The sequence below is a fragment of the Lonchura striata genome, chromosome 1A (genome assembly GCF_050655825.1).
Source record: "Lonchura striata isolate lonStrDom1 chromosome 1A, ASM5065582v1, whole genome shotgun sequence".
Taxonomy (NCBI): Eukaryota; Metazoa; Chordata; class Aves; order Passeriformes; family Estrildidae; genus Lonchura; species Lonchura striata.
In genome coordinates, this window is record NC_140741.1 from 49056050 (window position 1) to 49070534 (window position 14485).

The 14485-nt window shown below is 36.9% G+C and overlaps 1 protein-coding gene and 1 long non-coding RNA gene across 3 annotated transcripts in view; both read left to right on the forward strand.

Annotated features, from left to right (window-relative positions):
- LOC146763477 (uncharacterized) overlaps positions 1-10454 on the forward strand; it is a 36952-nt gene extending 26498 nt beyond the window's left edge. The window contains exon 2 of the long non-coding RNA XR_014952224.1: positions 736-10454. This is a non-coding gene — a long non-coding RNA (uncharacterized LOC146763477). The remainder of the gene's footprint in view (positions 1-735) is intronic.
- TRHDE (thyrotropin releasing hormone degrading enzyme) overlaps positions 1-14485 on the forward strand; it is a 213544-nt gene that overhangs the window by 65141 nt on the left and 133918 nt on the right. The gene's annotated exons all lie outside the window — the stretch shown is intronic.

Consider the following 14485-nt stretch of genomic DNA (forward strand, 5'->3'; position numbering starts at 1 on the left):
TGATTTCAGCAGTACTTTTGTGAATCAGATTGCATGCTGATGCAAGTCAATTCTCTGACTATAGAAAAACGCTTCAAGAGCTGAAATCTCTAGGAATGACACTTTGCTAATGGCAGAAGGACTGATACCCTATAGACTAAGTAGTAGAATTCTGTGATAACTTTTGTTATCAGTGTTCCTTGTCTTTGTTAGTTGCTAGATTATAGTTCAATAATTATGCATTTCTCGGTATTGCATATAATTAATTCATTGTGTTTGGACATTTGTTTTCAATTGAAGCTATTTTATTACAAAAATAGTTTATTTTTTATTATGAAAATAAATAAAATAGTTTAGTATTTTATAAAAAATACTTAATATAAAATGATGAGAGAATGTCTGTGGAAAAAGCTGAGTATCTAGAATGATAAATACCAAATGGAAGGATGTGCTCTTCTACATCCTAAAGTGATGGTTGGGATTTTTCATCTTTTGTCTGGTACTTCTAAATTTTACCATTGGTTACTTCAAGTACTGAAGTTTGAAAGGTAATAATCTTGTACCTCATCACTTTGTCAAGCATAGTACCCCCCATTCACTGAAATTTGCATTGTCACAGCAACACTGAATCTTTACTTGTAATCTTTTACTCTGAAATAGCAGTTCCTTGTGTAGCATATAGCTGTGGCAAGAGACAAAAGTGCTTTTAAATAAATATGTGTTTCTTTTTTTTTTTTTTTTTTTTTTTTCTGGCAGGATAGCTGGTATTCTTGAAGCTCCTTTAATTTGTCTCTGTAGATGATGGTCTTTGGTCATCACTGCCATATCTTCAAGCTGACATCAAGCTGACAGTCAGCACAGACAGCAAGGAATGTACTGAAATTATGTATGGTAATGCAAAATATAATACCATTCCTGTTGTCTTTGAAGAACAGTGTACTGTACTTACTTTAAAAAGTTTTTGAAGCTGTAAAGAAGAAATTTAGATTGGAATATCCATAAAGAACTAGTTACAGCTGTGGATTTTTATTCCACCTAGCCAGAGGAGGTTCAGCACCTTTGAAGGTGTTAAACAAAACCACCTTTGCTTGTTTTAGCTCTATTTGAAATGCTGACCGGGGAGAAAAAAAATCAATGTTTACTAAAAGAGAGAGAACAAAACTTGCTTAAGGAGCAAAAGATACTTGAGAAGTATCAAAATACTGGCACAAAAAAGCAAACCAAATTAGCCTTTTATAGAAATACCTGTAATGTGCCTTCCATCATGAGATAAGGAGAGGATTCCTCCACTGATATAATTGTTACTGTTTAATTTAAGCTGGCAGATTTTTAATGCTTGCATCAAGAAAGAATGCCTCAGTTCTCCTTTGTTTTTCTTCAGCCTCATCTGCATTTCTTATTTGCATTCTCAGATGCCAGTAGAGTGCTGGACTTTGATCTTTCACATACTTAATATTTGCTCTAAGCAAGTCCTTAGTTCTTTAGAATCTGTTTTATATTTGAACTAGCATCTGATTTATATTGTTCCAGTGTTGAAAAGGGACCAGGAGCCACTTGTAAACACTGTTTCATTCAGGCTGTTTTATAGCCTTTTAGGTGGAAAAGATCATGTCTTCAGTTTGAAGGAGAACTTGGTTCAAAGTTTTCTGTGTAAATTTCACATACTTCCAGTGCAGATGATTTGATGACTTGGTGTCCTGGCTTACTAGGTTCACTACAGAACTGCAGTGGTCCTCTGCATACTATTACTAACATCTTTAAGAATGCTTCTATGGTCCACATTGAATTAGCCGTGTACTCTGTGTGGATAGGAGTCAGAACAAAAAGACTTCCTAAATTCAGGGACTATTAAATTCTCATTCCATACTACGCATTTTTTTGTGACTTTCATTATACTGAAGATCTAGCAATTTATTCTCTTTCTTCTAGTAGACATTACGGTACTTGTTTTGTGCAAGTTATTCTTACATTTTCTGAAGAGAAAAGCCTGTATACTCAGTCATGGTCTATATCAAACATTACTGATGCAGCAAAATCTTTAATTGGATTTTTACTTTTAAGAGGAATGATCAGAAGTTGTTTTTTCTGTAAATAATAATGAAATAAGATGGTTTGGGAAAATTATGATTCTAACAGAGAAAAGTCATAATAGAAACATTTTAAAATGAGACCTGTATTATCTTAATGTAAATTATTCATCGGTTATCAAGTTTCGATGAGGTTTGTGAACCTAACTTTGTTATGGTTCTTTAATATAACTTTAATATAACTTTAATGTTTAAATCTGTGATGCAGAGAATGGAATTCTACTCAGGGAAACAATTCTGATTTCTTTATAATTGGAAAAGTTTATGTATTCAGTGGGCTAGTAGTGCTGAGAGCAGACATCTATCTCCATGACTTTGTAATGTCATGGTATAACATGGGGCATAAACAAGATTGTACTTAGACAAATAGTGCTATTTCAGGAGAAGAACGTGCTACATCTGTTTTGGTATCTGTCTTGTTGCCAGGGGCTGATCAGGAAGGTTCTTGGCTTCTGTACCTGACAGATACAATTGATTGAACTGAATTTCTGTCTGCTTTGTGTTCACTTTATTCAAACTTCTTTTTATGGCTTCTTTTACTTGTTCAGTTTAACTGCTGCTTTTCCTTCAACATCTTTGATACTCATGTGGTCATTCAATTGTCCCTGTCACTGCATTTTGTGTTTATAGTTTGCTCTCAACTACAAATGCACCATGTAAAGCTGTTTCATAGAATCATAGAATTGTTGAGGTTGGAGGAGACCTTTAAGATCATCAAATCCAACTCTTAAACTGTCACTGCTATGTTCACCACTAAACTGTGTCCCCAGGCGTCACATCCATAGTTCTTTGAGCACTTCTGTGGTTGATAATACCATCATTTCCCTGGGCAACCTGTTTCAATGCCTGATTGCACTTTCAGAGAAGAATTTTTTCCTAATACCCAATCTAAACTTGCCCTATTGCAACTCAAGACAATTTCCTTTTGTTCTGTTGCATGTTATATTGGAGAAGAGACCAATCCCCATCTGGTTACAAACTCCTTCCAGGTAGTTGGAGAGAGGAGTGAGGTTTCTTCTGAGCCTCCTTTTCTTCAGAGTAAACAATTTCAGCTCCCTCAGCTGCCTCTCATCAGACTTGTGCTCCAGACCCTTCTGCAGCTCTGTTGCCCTTCTCTAGACACACTTCAGCACCTCAGTGTCCTTTTTGTCGTGATGAACCTGAAACTGGAACACACAACTTGAGGTGCAGCCCCACCAGTCCCAAGTACAAGGGCACAGTCGCTGCTATGGTCCTGCTGACCTCCTCACTATTGCTGGTACAGGCCAGGATCCCATTGGCCTTCTTGGTCACCCAGGCACACACTGGCTCATGTTCAGCTGCTGTCAATCAGCACCCCCAGATCCTGTTTCCAGCCACTCTGCTCCCAGCCTATAGCATTGCATGAGGTTATTGTGACCCAGGTGTCTGGCATGGCATTTGTCCTTGTTGAATCTCAGATAGATGGCCATAGCCCATTGATCCAGCCTGTCCAGATCCCTCTGCAGAACCTTCCCGCCCTCCTGCAGATCAACACTCCCACCCAATTTGGTGTTGTCTGCGAACTTACTGAGGGTGCACAAGATCCCCTTGTCTAGGTTGTCAGTGAAGATACTAAACAGAACTGGCCCAAGTACTGAGTGCTGTGAAGCACCACTGGTGACTGACCATTGGCTGAGTGTATCTCCATTCACCACCACTCTCTGAGCTTGCCCATCCAGCCACTTTTTAACCCAGTGAACAGCACATCCATCCAAGCCATGAGCAGTCAACTGGTCCAGCTGAATGCTGTGGGGAGTGTAGTCAAAGGCTTTACTGATGTCCATGTAGAAAATACGGACATCTTTCCTGCATCCACTATGTAGGTCATCTTGTCAAAGGAGATCAGGTTAGTCCTGCCCTTCAGTGATTTTCAAGCTATAGTTGTCCCAAGGTGTTATTAATTTCCAGAATTCTTGAGGATTTCTCTGCAGCCATTCTGGCTACTTAAATTTATAAAAGGCAGAGTACATGAACATCTAGAGCGTTAACATCTCTAGCAACTGAATAATTGCTGAATTGAGTTATTTTAACACCTCATCAGCCTTTAGCTCATTCAGTTGTTACCTGAGCAGTGGATGGGCTTTTCCACATCTTTTCTGTTTCTTCTTGTTCTATGCATTGAAGATACACAAAACCTTACTGGACCAAGCCTGAGGAATTGCAAATGTGTCCTAGCAATGTGTGTTCACTTGGTCCCTCTTTATCCCCTCAGAATGTTTCTCCTGTTTTTATTCATAGTCCCTGTGAGAACATTTCCTTACCTTCTCAGTCCTTACTTACTGTCTGTCTCAGGCAAACTTTTCATTTCTTTGTCTTGTTTCTCAGTTTGTGTTTTTCATCAATTTCAACTTTATCTCTCAAGACTTCTGGTGATATTTTTCAGCTTTTCCCCCTGTATTTCCTGGTACTCTGAGACAGGATCTTTCAGTTCCTTTGGCATTGTATCTTCATTTTTTTCAGAAGTAATCCCATCTTTCATAGCTTAATATAGTATTCTGTTTTTCCAAACTACCTTCTTAGCTTCGGTCATCACCTTGCAATTTGTGAAATGCAAAATATGTGGAGAAAAAGTAGATATACGTCTTTGTCTGCAATTTTTCTGTCTGTTGAGTACTGAAAACAGTTATTTCCTTTGGCCATGACAAGAGTTCTCTGTTTACACCAGAATAGTATTCTAAGTAAAACAATGACACTAACAGAAAAATATTTTATGGGAGTTAAATTAGTAAAAGTGTACAAAATGTAGTACTTAAAACATTTTTAATCAGAGTTTAGCATAAAATACTCTCTTTTGAATGAAGATGGTAAATTGTACTAGATTTGTGGAGGCCTGATTGATTTTTGTTCTATTTTGCTAATTTAAATTTAAGGTAATATTCAAACTGTTTGATGAAGTCTTAAAGAATAACAGACTACTAAACTTGGAAAGATAATCTGCAAAACCCCAGGGAGCACAGAGATTGTGGTGTCTCAATCCTTAGAAATACTCAAAAACCATCTAGATATAAACTTAAGCACCTGGCTCTTGATGGCCCTCCTTGAACAGGGGAGTTGGACAAGATAGCCTCTGGAGGTTCCTTCCAGTCCCAACTATTGTGTGAATCTATTAGAGGACTGCCCTGATGTCATGTTAAAGGTACTTCAAGAATTTAGCTTTTTGGTTTCTGTCATCCTCTTTCTGAATTGGCTGTGGGATTACAGGGAGATCTCTTTATCTCAGTTCTTGTTGCTTTTTCAGACTTCTGTGATGTCTGTAAACAGGATTTCTCAGTAATGATTACAGTAATTGCTGATTAGAAACCCCCTGCATCTGTCACAAATTTGGTCACATAATCCATTATTTCAAGGAAGCGCAGTATCTCTTCTATTGACTAGACATGATGATAATGCTGTTGTTGTCCTCTGCCTGCACATCTCAATGCGCTAACAGCTTTCTGTACTTCCACTACAATACTTCCAGTGTATGTCTGTTATGCTTTCATTGTGTGTGTGTATTTGGTTTTAGCTTGGCCTTTTCCTGGCTTTCCAAAGTTTTTGAACACCTCTTGTTGTCCTCTCTTCCTACCTTTTCCCATAGGAAATGTTACTCTGTAAAACTTGATACCCTATCTCTGCCATCATAAGATGAATGCATAACCTTTTCAAATGGCACCTGCCTGAATTTTACACATTCATCTAACACAGGAATATTTGATATCAATGGCCTCTCAAATTACTTCCTTTTGTAGGCAATAAAAAAAGTTCAAATTCTAAAGATTCTTCCTTGTGCAAAAGCAAGGGAAGATGTAGCTACTTTATATTTTCTTTGTTATATTCTGCAGTTGTCTTACTCTGCTGTAACTTTGAGAACAGCGAGGCTGCAGTGGGATTCAGTTGCTGCAAGCCTACTGTTATCCCATTGTGGTTTGTCGCTAGTGTGTTGGGATTATTGGTCTCAGTCAGCAATGTGCTGTGCACATTGTATTTATTTAGATCTTTGAATAATGCAAGTAAAGACTGGTAGAGAATGTAAACTCTGGTGGAGGTCACATTAGACACTGAAAAAATGCAAATGAATTACTAAAGTGAGAGGAAAATGTTGTTATCCCCCACTGAAGTAAGAAGCTGCTTACCAGCCAGTTTAGCAGGGAAGATGTTTTTCAGTCTAATAAACATATATTTGCATATCTAAGGAAGTGAACAAGCACTATTAAAAAATGGACAGACTGTGTCTCAAAAATAGAGGAAACAGAAGGAGTCAGGATGAAAGATGTAAATCAATTTAGATCCCAGGAACATTTCAAAGCCTGTTGTGATTTAACTGACGAAGGAATATGAAGATCTCAGAGGGAATGGAGGAGTGCACCTGAAAGTATTCAGTGAGATGTTCATCTCTTGCAGATGAATTCTCAGACCAGAACTTGTGAAAAAATTTTTGATGATAGGGAAAATGTGAAACATAAGGTGTGCACACAGACCTGAGCTGTGATTACCTCCTTGTTAGTGCCAACTCAATATCGATGTAGGTACAGATCAGTGTAACTACATTAAACATAGATTTTGTCTGTTTGGTGGTGACTTTTGTAAGCATTCAGCAGTGTTGTCAGTTTTGAAAGTTACTGATAAAATGTATGACTGATTTTTTACCTGAATTTGGCTTAAATGTGATTTAAGGGAACAAACAAGGCATAGTTAATGTAAAAGTATATCAATACCATACTCTAGGGCATTTGTGTATCATAAAAGTACAAAGGAAATACTAATAGCAGTAAGTGTTGCTGTCATCATCCACCTTGTCAGTATAGTCACTCTGTTGCTGGAATAGAGAGCTGTAATCCATCATCACTTTTTCAGAATATCCCACTCTGATGAGGACTGTTGCTTGTCCAGACTGTCTCTGTGTGTGCGGCTCCACATGTTCTCTGAGCTCTGGATGATTTTCTATCTTGCATTTATTTTCTGGTGGGATATTGGATTATTGGATCTGACTGATCTCTGTAAACTTTGTTCTGGACTAGATGGCTCCTGTTGTTTGCCAGGCTCTGCTTTTCCTTTTTTTTTCTGAGGAAGTCAGAAGTCTGTTCCTGAAATACTTGTCCCAGGTCTGTCCCAGTCTTTTTTGCTGTCAGCTCTGGTTAGCTCCTTGCCAAACTTAAATAGTACATTTCATCTGGTATTGGTCACCAGCCTCTCTTTAGTGTGTCGCTATTGTTTTGTAACTTCAGATAACAAATATGTCTTTCTAGGGTATTTTATTTTTCCAGTTTGCAGTATTCTGTTTTTGTGACAGATTTTCATGTTTGCGTTCTACTCTCTGAGTTAATTGAAACTATTAAACACTTGCAGTATGTCTGGAACCACAACTGTAAGAAATAAGGCTACTTTCTAATTGCTCTCTTTCTTGTCACTAGTATCAGTTGCTTCCAGGTGCAGAACGAAGCACCATTTTCATCTCTTCTCATTGTTTTTCATGCTCAGAGAGATTTTCAGATGTGGTAAAGGTTTCAGCTATTCTGCTTTTCCATCTTGCTAATTTCTTTGACTTCTTTTAGTTACTCCCTTCCCCACCTCAGATAACCATGTGAGGTTAAGTCTGGGCCTGGATGCTTTATATGGAGACATGTTACTGCCTGCCTCTGCATAACAGTGTTTGTACGGGGTGAAGCCAAACACTCAGCTCTTATGCAGCAGGAAAGTGAAGCTTCTTGGTGGTTCAGATCTTGGTGCTGCATTTTACTGTGGGAAATACAGGGTAACTGTGCAGAGGCATTATTTTTTTCTGTCACAGTCTTGCATACCTGCTTTTTAACTGTGAATTTTTCACCTGTCATGAGTAGCTGCACAGCACATGGTTGGCAGGCTGTGCCCATGCTGATCGATAACAGAGTGAAGTAGTATCTTCACTTAGTTAAATCTCTCTAGGAAATCTAAATGCATCAAGAAGTTCACCTTGGACTTCCCTATTCCGATGCATTGGGGTATAATTTGAACCTTTTGTGAATACGGATTCTGTGACAAAGCTTAGTTTATTTGGTTATATCCTTAGGTATGAGTGGAAAGGGAGAGAATTTGGACTTGCATGAGGACAAACTGAGTCCTCTGTTACTTGTGTTTATTTAAAATTCAAGATGATGGGTTTTTTTTGTGATATGTCATAGAAAGATACTAATTCTTTTATTAAAATAATTTAATAAACAAAGTGATGAACAGATTACTATTTTTACTGTTAAGATAGTAAAGTTTTATCCTGATCTACTATATTGAAAGGATTTCCATTAGAATGTAAGATAAACTCTATTCTAGGACTTAGGATACACAGAAAGATCTAAAAGCGGTATCTCAGGCGCTATCCAGTACAGTCCATTTGCATTTCTTCATTTTACTCTGCAACAGAAGATAAATAGATACAGTCCTTACAAAAACATTGCCTTGATGTAGTGAATATGATTAGGTACATTGTAATTTTATTTCCAGGTGAAATATAAGATACTGCTAATGCTAAATGACTGCCTGTCTGCAAAATTCCTATTTCTACTTTCCCTGTTAAACTGTGCCCATCACCTGTGAATGTGATCTCACTTTAAAGCAAACATAAAAGAGGTAAATCTTTGTATTAGAGTGTTGTACTTATGCAGACATTCATCTCTTTATTACTGTGGTGCAAATCAGTTTAATGTGTGCCAGATGAAAAAAAAAATCTCATTACTACTCTTAAGTAGAATTGAGTTCTGGAGTTTTCTGTGTACCTGCACCTTGATCTTGCAGCAAAGAGAAGGAATATGGCAGTGGCACTTGATCATTTTCTTTGCAGCAGCATTCATACTGATAGTGCTCAGTAATCAGTGTCGTGTTGTTTTCAACCATAGAATCCTCATGCTCTATTAACTTTGGTGGTAGGAAAATGGCTGTTGGCAATTTTCCATCATGTCAGTGCTCTTAGTATTTATGTTAGAAGCAGTATTTATGAATGCAACAAAAGTATTTCTTGTTTTTTCCTCTCTCTGGATATTTTGGTGTTGAGAGTTGGAATGTATTTTCTCTGTCTGTCTATTGTTTGTATCCTGTAGAGGATGCATATGCAGTACTATCCCTGTTACCTGGAGTAACAGAAACCTTAACTCATTTCAGTCTGTGTCCTGGTTTGAGCCATACAGCTCCCTGTTTGAATTCCCACATAAGGCTGAAACTAGGAAAGAAGTTTATATTTATAAATAAATTTTGTGAAAGATTTTTTTTTTCCTTGTTTAATACTGAGCAGAAGTTCATAATGATCTGTCCAGGTATTATTTTAAAACAAAGGCATTGCTCCTGTGCAGATCGATACAACCTAGATGATGCACAGTTCATCCTCAATGGGCGATTGCATTCATTTTTCATTTTAACATTGAATCATTTGATATACTTTGAAATAACAAAGCAATGATCTATGGACTGGGGGTATCAAAATGGAAAGAAATTTAATAATATGCATGTCAAATAAAATCAACAGATTTCTATTTTATTTTCTTAAACTGTAAACTAGCTATCACCTGGTGTCAAGGCTCAGTTGCTTGAAAACATATCAGTTTTTCTTTCTATGTTTCTGCGTGTTCTCTCTCCTTACCCTCCCTAGCTTTCTCTCCCACATTTTTTTCCCTCTTGGATCCTTTAATATTCACATTGCATTAAAAATCTGCTATACGTATCAAATACTCTGAGAATCCATCTATTGTTTGTCAGTTAATGTTAGGTAATGCTTTGTACAGCAATAAGAAGCAATAAAAAAAACAGCAATAAACTGCTGTGTGGTAGTGATTTCTCCTCAGGGTCTGCAACAAGCCATTTGATTTGACCAGAATAACAGCAAGCAGTTTTAGACCTTTGCATTAACTCTGCAGGCCAGTGTCCGTGTGGGTTGTTAAGTGTCAAGCTTACAGCAGGGTAGTGGTGGTGTAGTCCTGGAGCTGAAAACGGATGGGTGCCAGAATAAGCATTTGGCTGAACAGAAACATTCATTGAAGATTTCCTGGGGGGAGGGGGGGGTGGGGAGGTGTGGGGGTGTCATCGACATTATTTGTGGCTTCTGTGCGTTTGAATACTTCACATGTACTGAGACAAGATATAACAATACTATTCAGTTTAAAGACAGCTAATTTAGGGTATTTAGACAACTGCCAAAAAGTGAAATACTGAATTGATTTTGTTTTCAGGAAACATGCACTTAGTATTTTCTGAAGATAGGGTGTTTCAAAGTGTCTCAAGGTAAACATTGGCTTGAGAAAGCTTTTACCAGCCCTGGGATATTTGGGTTTTTTGGTGTGTCATCCCATTGTGTCGTTCCCCTGCTTGCCTCCTCCCTCACTCCCTTATCATTTTAAGGGGATGAAAGTATATAAAGTCACTTGGCTTTCCAGAACAAACTTCTTTGACATATACTAATCAAATAGTGCAAAAAAAAAAAAAAAATCAGCAGCTAATTCAGGTATTTCTTATTATTACCATTATCAGTAGTTCTTTATCAGTAGAAAATTTGAATATTTCTTACAATAACTACTGTTTGACTTCATGTTTTTTAATGAGATCTGCCATTTTTTGTATTTGACTTGTTCCTTAAAATCTGTATAAATCATGAAATGGTATTGTGCTACAGAAAAGCATCTCCTACTTAGTAAAACAAATTACTTTGATTAAAGAATCTGAGTGGCAGAAATATACACCCTTCTGGTAAACATTTTTTTTTTTTTGTCCTATTGGTACAGTAGCATTCATTTAGGAAATTGCACAAGACCTTTAGAGAGATTTAATAAAGCTATTGATTGCATTATGCAGTACTAGGAAAGGACAAAAAACATACTTATGGCATGACTTAAATAAACTGATATTAGTCCGTGCTTCCTCGTGTTGAATTTGTTGTCAAAAAAGTGGAAACCCTGGAAGCAAGATACGTGCACTAATATCCTTAAGAAAGTTTCTGAAGAAATGAATACAAATAACATTGTGAGAGGCACATAGATAAATTCAAATTATTTTTGTAGTGCCATAATTTGTAATAAAAATAGGGATTATAAGGAAAAAGCATGGAGTTCATGGAATGAACAGTTGATCCCTCCATGCCTCCTGGATTTATTAAGGAAAATGTATGTGTAAAGATGCTTGACAGAAAATTCTTGTCTCTTACTCTGTTTTCATTTACAACTTGCAGTGTTTCAGGGGTCTCAGATATTTATTTGGGAGACTTCTCCTGTATGCTAACAGAAAATGTGCAGAAATAATTCATACATCTATATTTTTTCCCCCTCTCAGTGCTTTTTAACTTCCACCACGAGTATTAGAAATGTAATACTGTCATATGTTCTGGAGTATCTAGCTCTTGGTTTCATTGCCACCAACAGGTAAAACAAATAAGATTGCAGTGCATATTGTTAGTAAATGTGGTTGTTGGTGTTTATTCACACACTCATATTTATAGTGAGGATGTGTGCATGTGTGCAATATCCTTGTCCAGCTTCAAATGGAGGTGGTTAAATGTAGTAGAATCACTGTGATGAAGAAGATACTTTGATGTTTTCAAGAGAGTAGGATGGTAAATGGGGGAAAAGACCCCACAGATTCATGGTATTCTGCATGAGAGAGCTGGATCTTTTTGCATTTAATCCTTTTCTGTTCTAACCTTACTGTCGTTTAAAGTAAAAGTGATGTTCCCAGTTTGTGCTTTGGGGAATATAATGGTTTTTATCAGAACCTAGAAGATACCATGACTAAGTGGCAAAGATTGAAAACCAGTATCATTTATGCAAATAGCACAGATACTAAGTTCATAGATTAAAAAAAAATCATGTGTGTATTTTCTTTGTGGAAAAAAATGCCAACTTAGCTATGAAATTGCTAATTTCTATTTTGCAGTATGATGATAACTTGCTGATAATGTCAGAGGATTATATTTTGATGTAAGCTCACATAGTTATGATGCCTTAATTAAATGTTTGAAAATAAAACAAGCTGTTGAGTTATGTACAATTTTTGTAACTTAATTTCTTTTTCATGAAAGTCACACAGAAATAGATTTTTAAAAAATCTATTGAATCTATTCATCTAATCCAAATGCTGTCCCTGTATTCAAATAATTGTACCAGTATAGCATGTTAGTGTGAAGCTCCACACATTTTTGCCTTGTAATTTTATTTTAGATGTATGATTTTTACTTGTTGGTCATGAATTTAGTCTCTGTGAAGGCCAGGAGGTAGAAACCCTTTATTATTCCAGCACTACATGGGACTCTGCACTGCTGTATCAGGAAATCTCAAGAAACAGTTTTATGACGCATGAGGATATTATTCTCTCAATAACACACATTTCTATTTCCCCAGCAATATCTACATAATCAAACATTCACAAGTGCTTTACAAAGAATTTAATTAAATAGTGTGCAGAGTGACTGGATGCAGCGTGTACACAAGCTGTTAGATATGCAGTAGTTCCCATTTTGCAGTTAGTGCAGAACACTTTCATGCAGTAATACGTGTGAATGATATTTCCATCAAAATGTGCATTATCACTCCTCCCTTTGTACCTTACTCCTTAAAAATGACACTAAAACCTTAACAGATGTCACTTCCAAGATCACAGGATACCTTGGTCAGGGCTCTAATGGTGCGATAAACAGGGAAATACAAATTCTCATGTTGAGACTTGAACATCACACATTGTTCCTCTGAAATCAAGCGTTTATTACTCCCCAGAGAAAGATATAGATTATTGTGTCTTTTACCACAAAACTAGACGTGTTTGGAATTTTATTTAAAGGTAGTAGAAATTTTTGGAACTATCAAAGACCAGCCAGTGAAAAATTAAGATCGAGACTTGGATATTCAGAATTTAGATGTGGACAATAAGAAGCAAAAAAACCCCCAAAAAACCCAATTGTGTTGGTGAGTATTTTCAGAGACCATTCTGTCAGTCAGTGGAGATTAAGAAAGTCTCTTTGGCGTTAAAGTGTAGTGTATCAGTCTCTGTACTAGGAAATGGTAGTGTGCTCATATTCACTCAACATTATTGGTATGCTCATGTCACCTGCAGGGATTACCATTCTGGAAACTGACAGGGTTATCTGATATGTTTTGTTTTCTCTCTTCAGAAAAGCCCTTTCAGCAGTAGCCGGTGCGTGAAAGGACTTTTCAGGCTTGCAGAGAAATGGGGCTGTGTTGGATGAAAGTGATTTAAAATAGCCCTCTGTGGCTGCCTTCCTGCAAGGCAGTTATCTGTCCATCAGATTGGAAGGTTTTGTTGGGATGTCAGTGCTGTAAAGTATCACTCCAAACCAGAAAAGCAATAACAACGACACAAAGAGTGAAAGACAGTCTGTAATTAGCCTATAAATGTGTTTAGTGTGAGACCTCACCCTTGTTTCCCAGTTCCACAAGAGTTATTCCAGTTTATTACTGGATGACACTGACAAAATCTAGCCATTTTGACTGGAAAGAAAGACCAAATGAACAAATATTTACAGTAGTTACAAATTAACCCAAAGGAGAATAAAGACATTAAATGAAAAATGGAACCTGGCTTGAAAAATAAAAAATAAAAAAAGAAAAAGAAAAATAGGGACCAAGCATTTTTGTGCTTGTTCTGTTCTGTGTTTGAAGGGAAGTGCTGGAAACTTAATTGGGGTAAATAAGAACAGTACTCATCTTCTGATAACACCTTTTGGAGGAAAGTTTAATTTGTGTAAGAGAAGTTATGGCTTTCTTTACAGAGTTGAGAATGGGAGAGACCCCCTGTTTAATGTTAATGAAAACTTGCCATTAACTTCAGTGATGCCACCTGGTAATGTTTGTGTCTTTTTTTCCACCCCTATTCCTTCTTTGTATAGGAGACAGGGGCTTTTCATTTTGCATGTCATTTATAAAAAAATTGCAGTCATTCTAAAAAAATTGTACAGTTCAAGCCTCAACCAAAGAAGAAAAGGAAAGCGTGTAGTTTTAAATTTACTCATATGCCTAATTTTAAACACCATGTTTTGGATTTTTCTTTATTTTCATTAATTAGGCTCGTGTTTCAATGTTTGCTTTTCTATAAAATATTTATTCTTTAGCATCTGAAGTGTGTTGCTGTGATTTGGATATTTTCTGCATGTGTTGGAAAGTAGCTGCTAGACTTGCCTTGAATTCACTAGGAGGCTGGTATTTTTATGCTTCTTGAAGCAGGCCCTTTTTAGGAATGCTAGAATATACCCAAATTCTCATTTTCTAGTATTTCAGTGGCAACTTCCTTTGAATCTTGGAGTAGGGCTCGTGCAGTCTGTATGTTCTCCAAGCCAATTCCAGTGCACATATTGGCAAGCCAAACCAGACAAACCTAGGGGAGGTGTCTGTGCTGTAATACAATTTATAGTATTATTTAGAATAATTAGGTCAGAATTTCTCTTCATGTTAGGAAGTCAC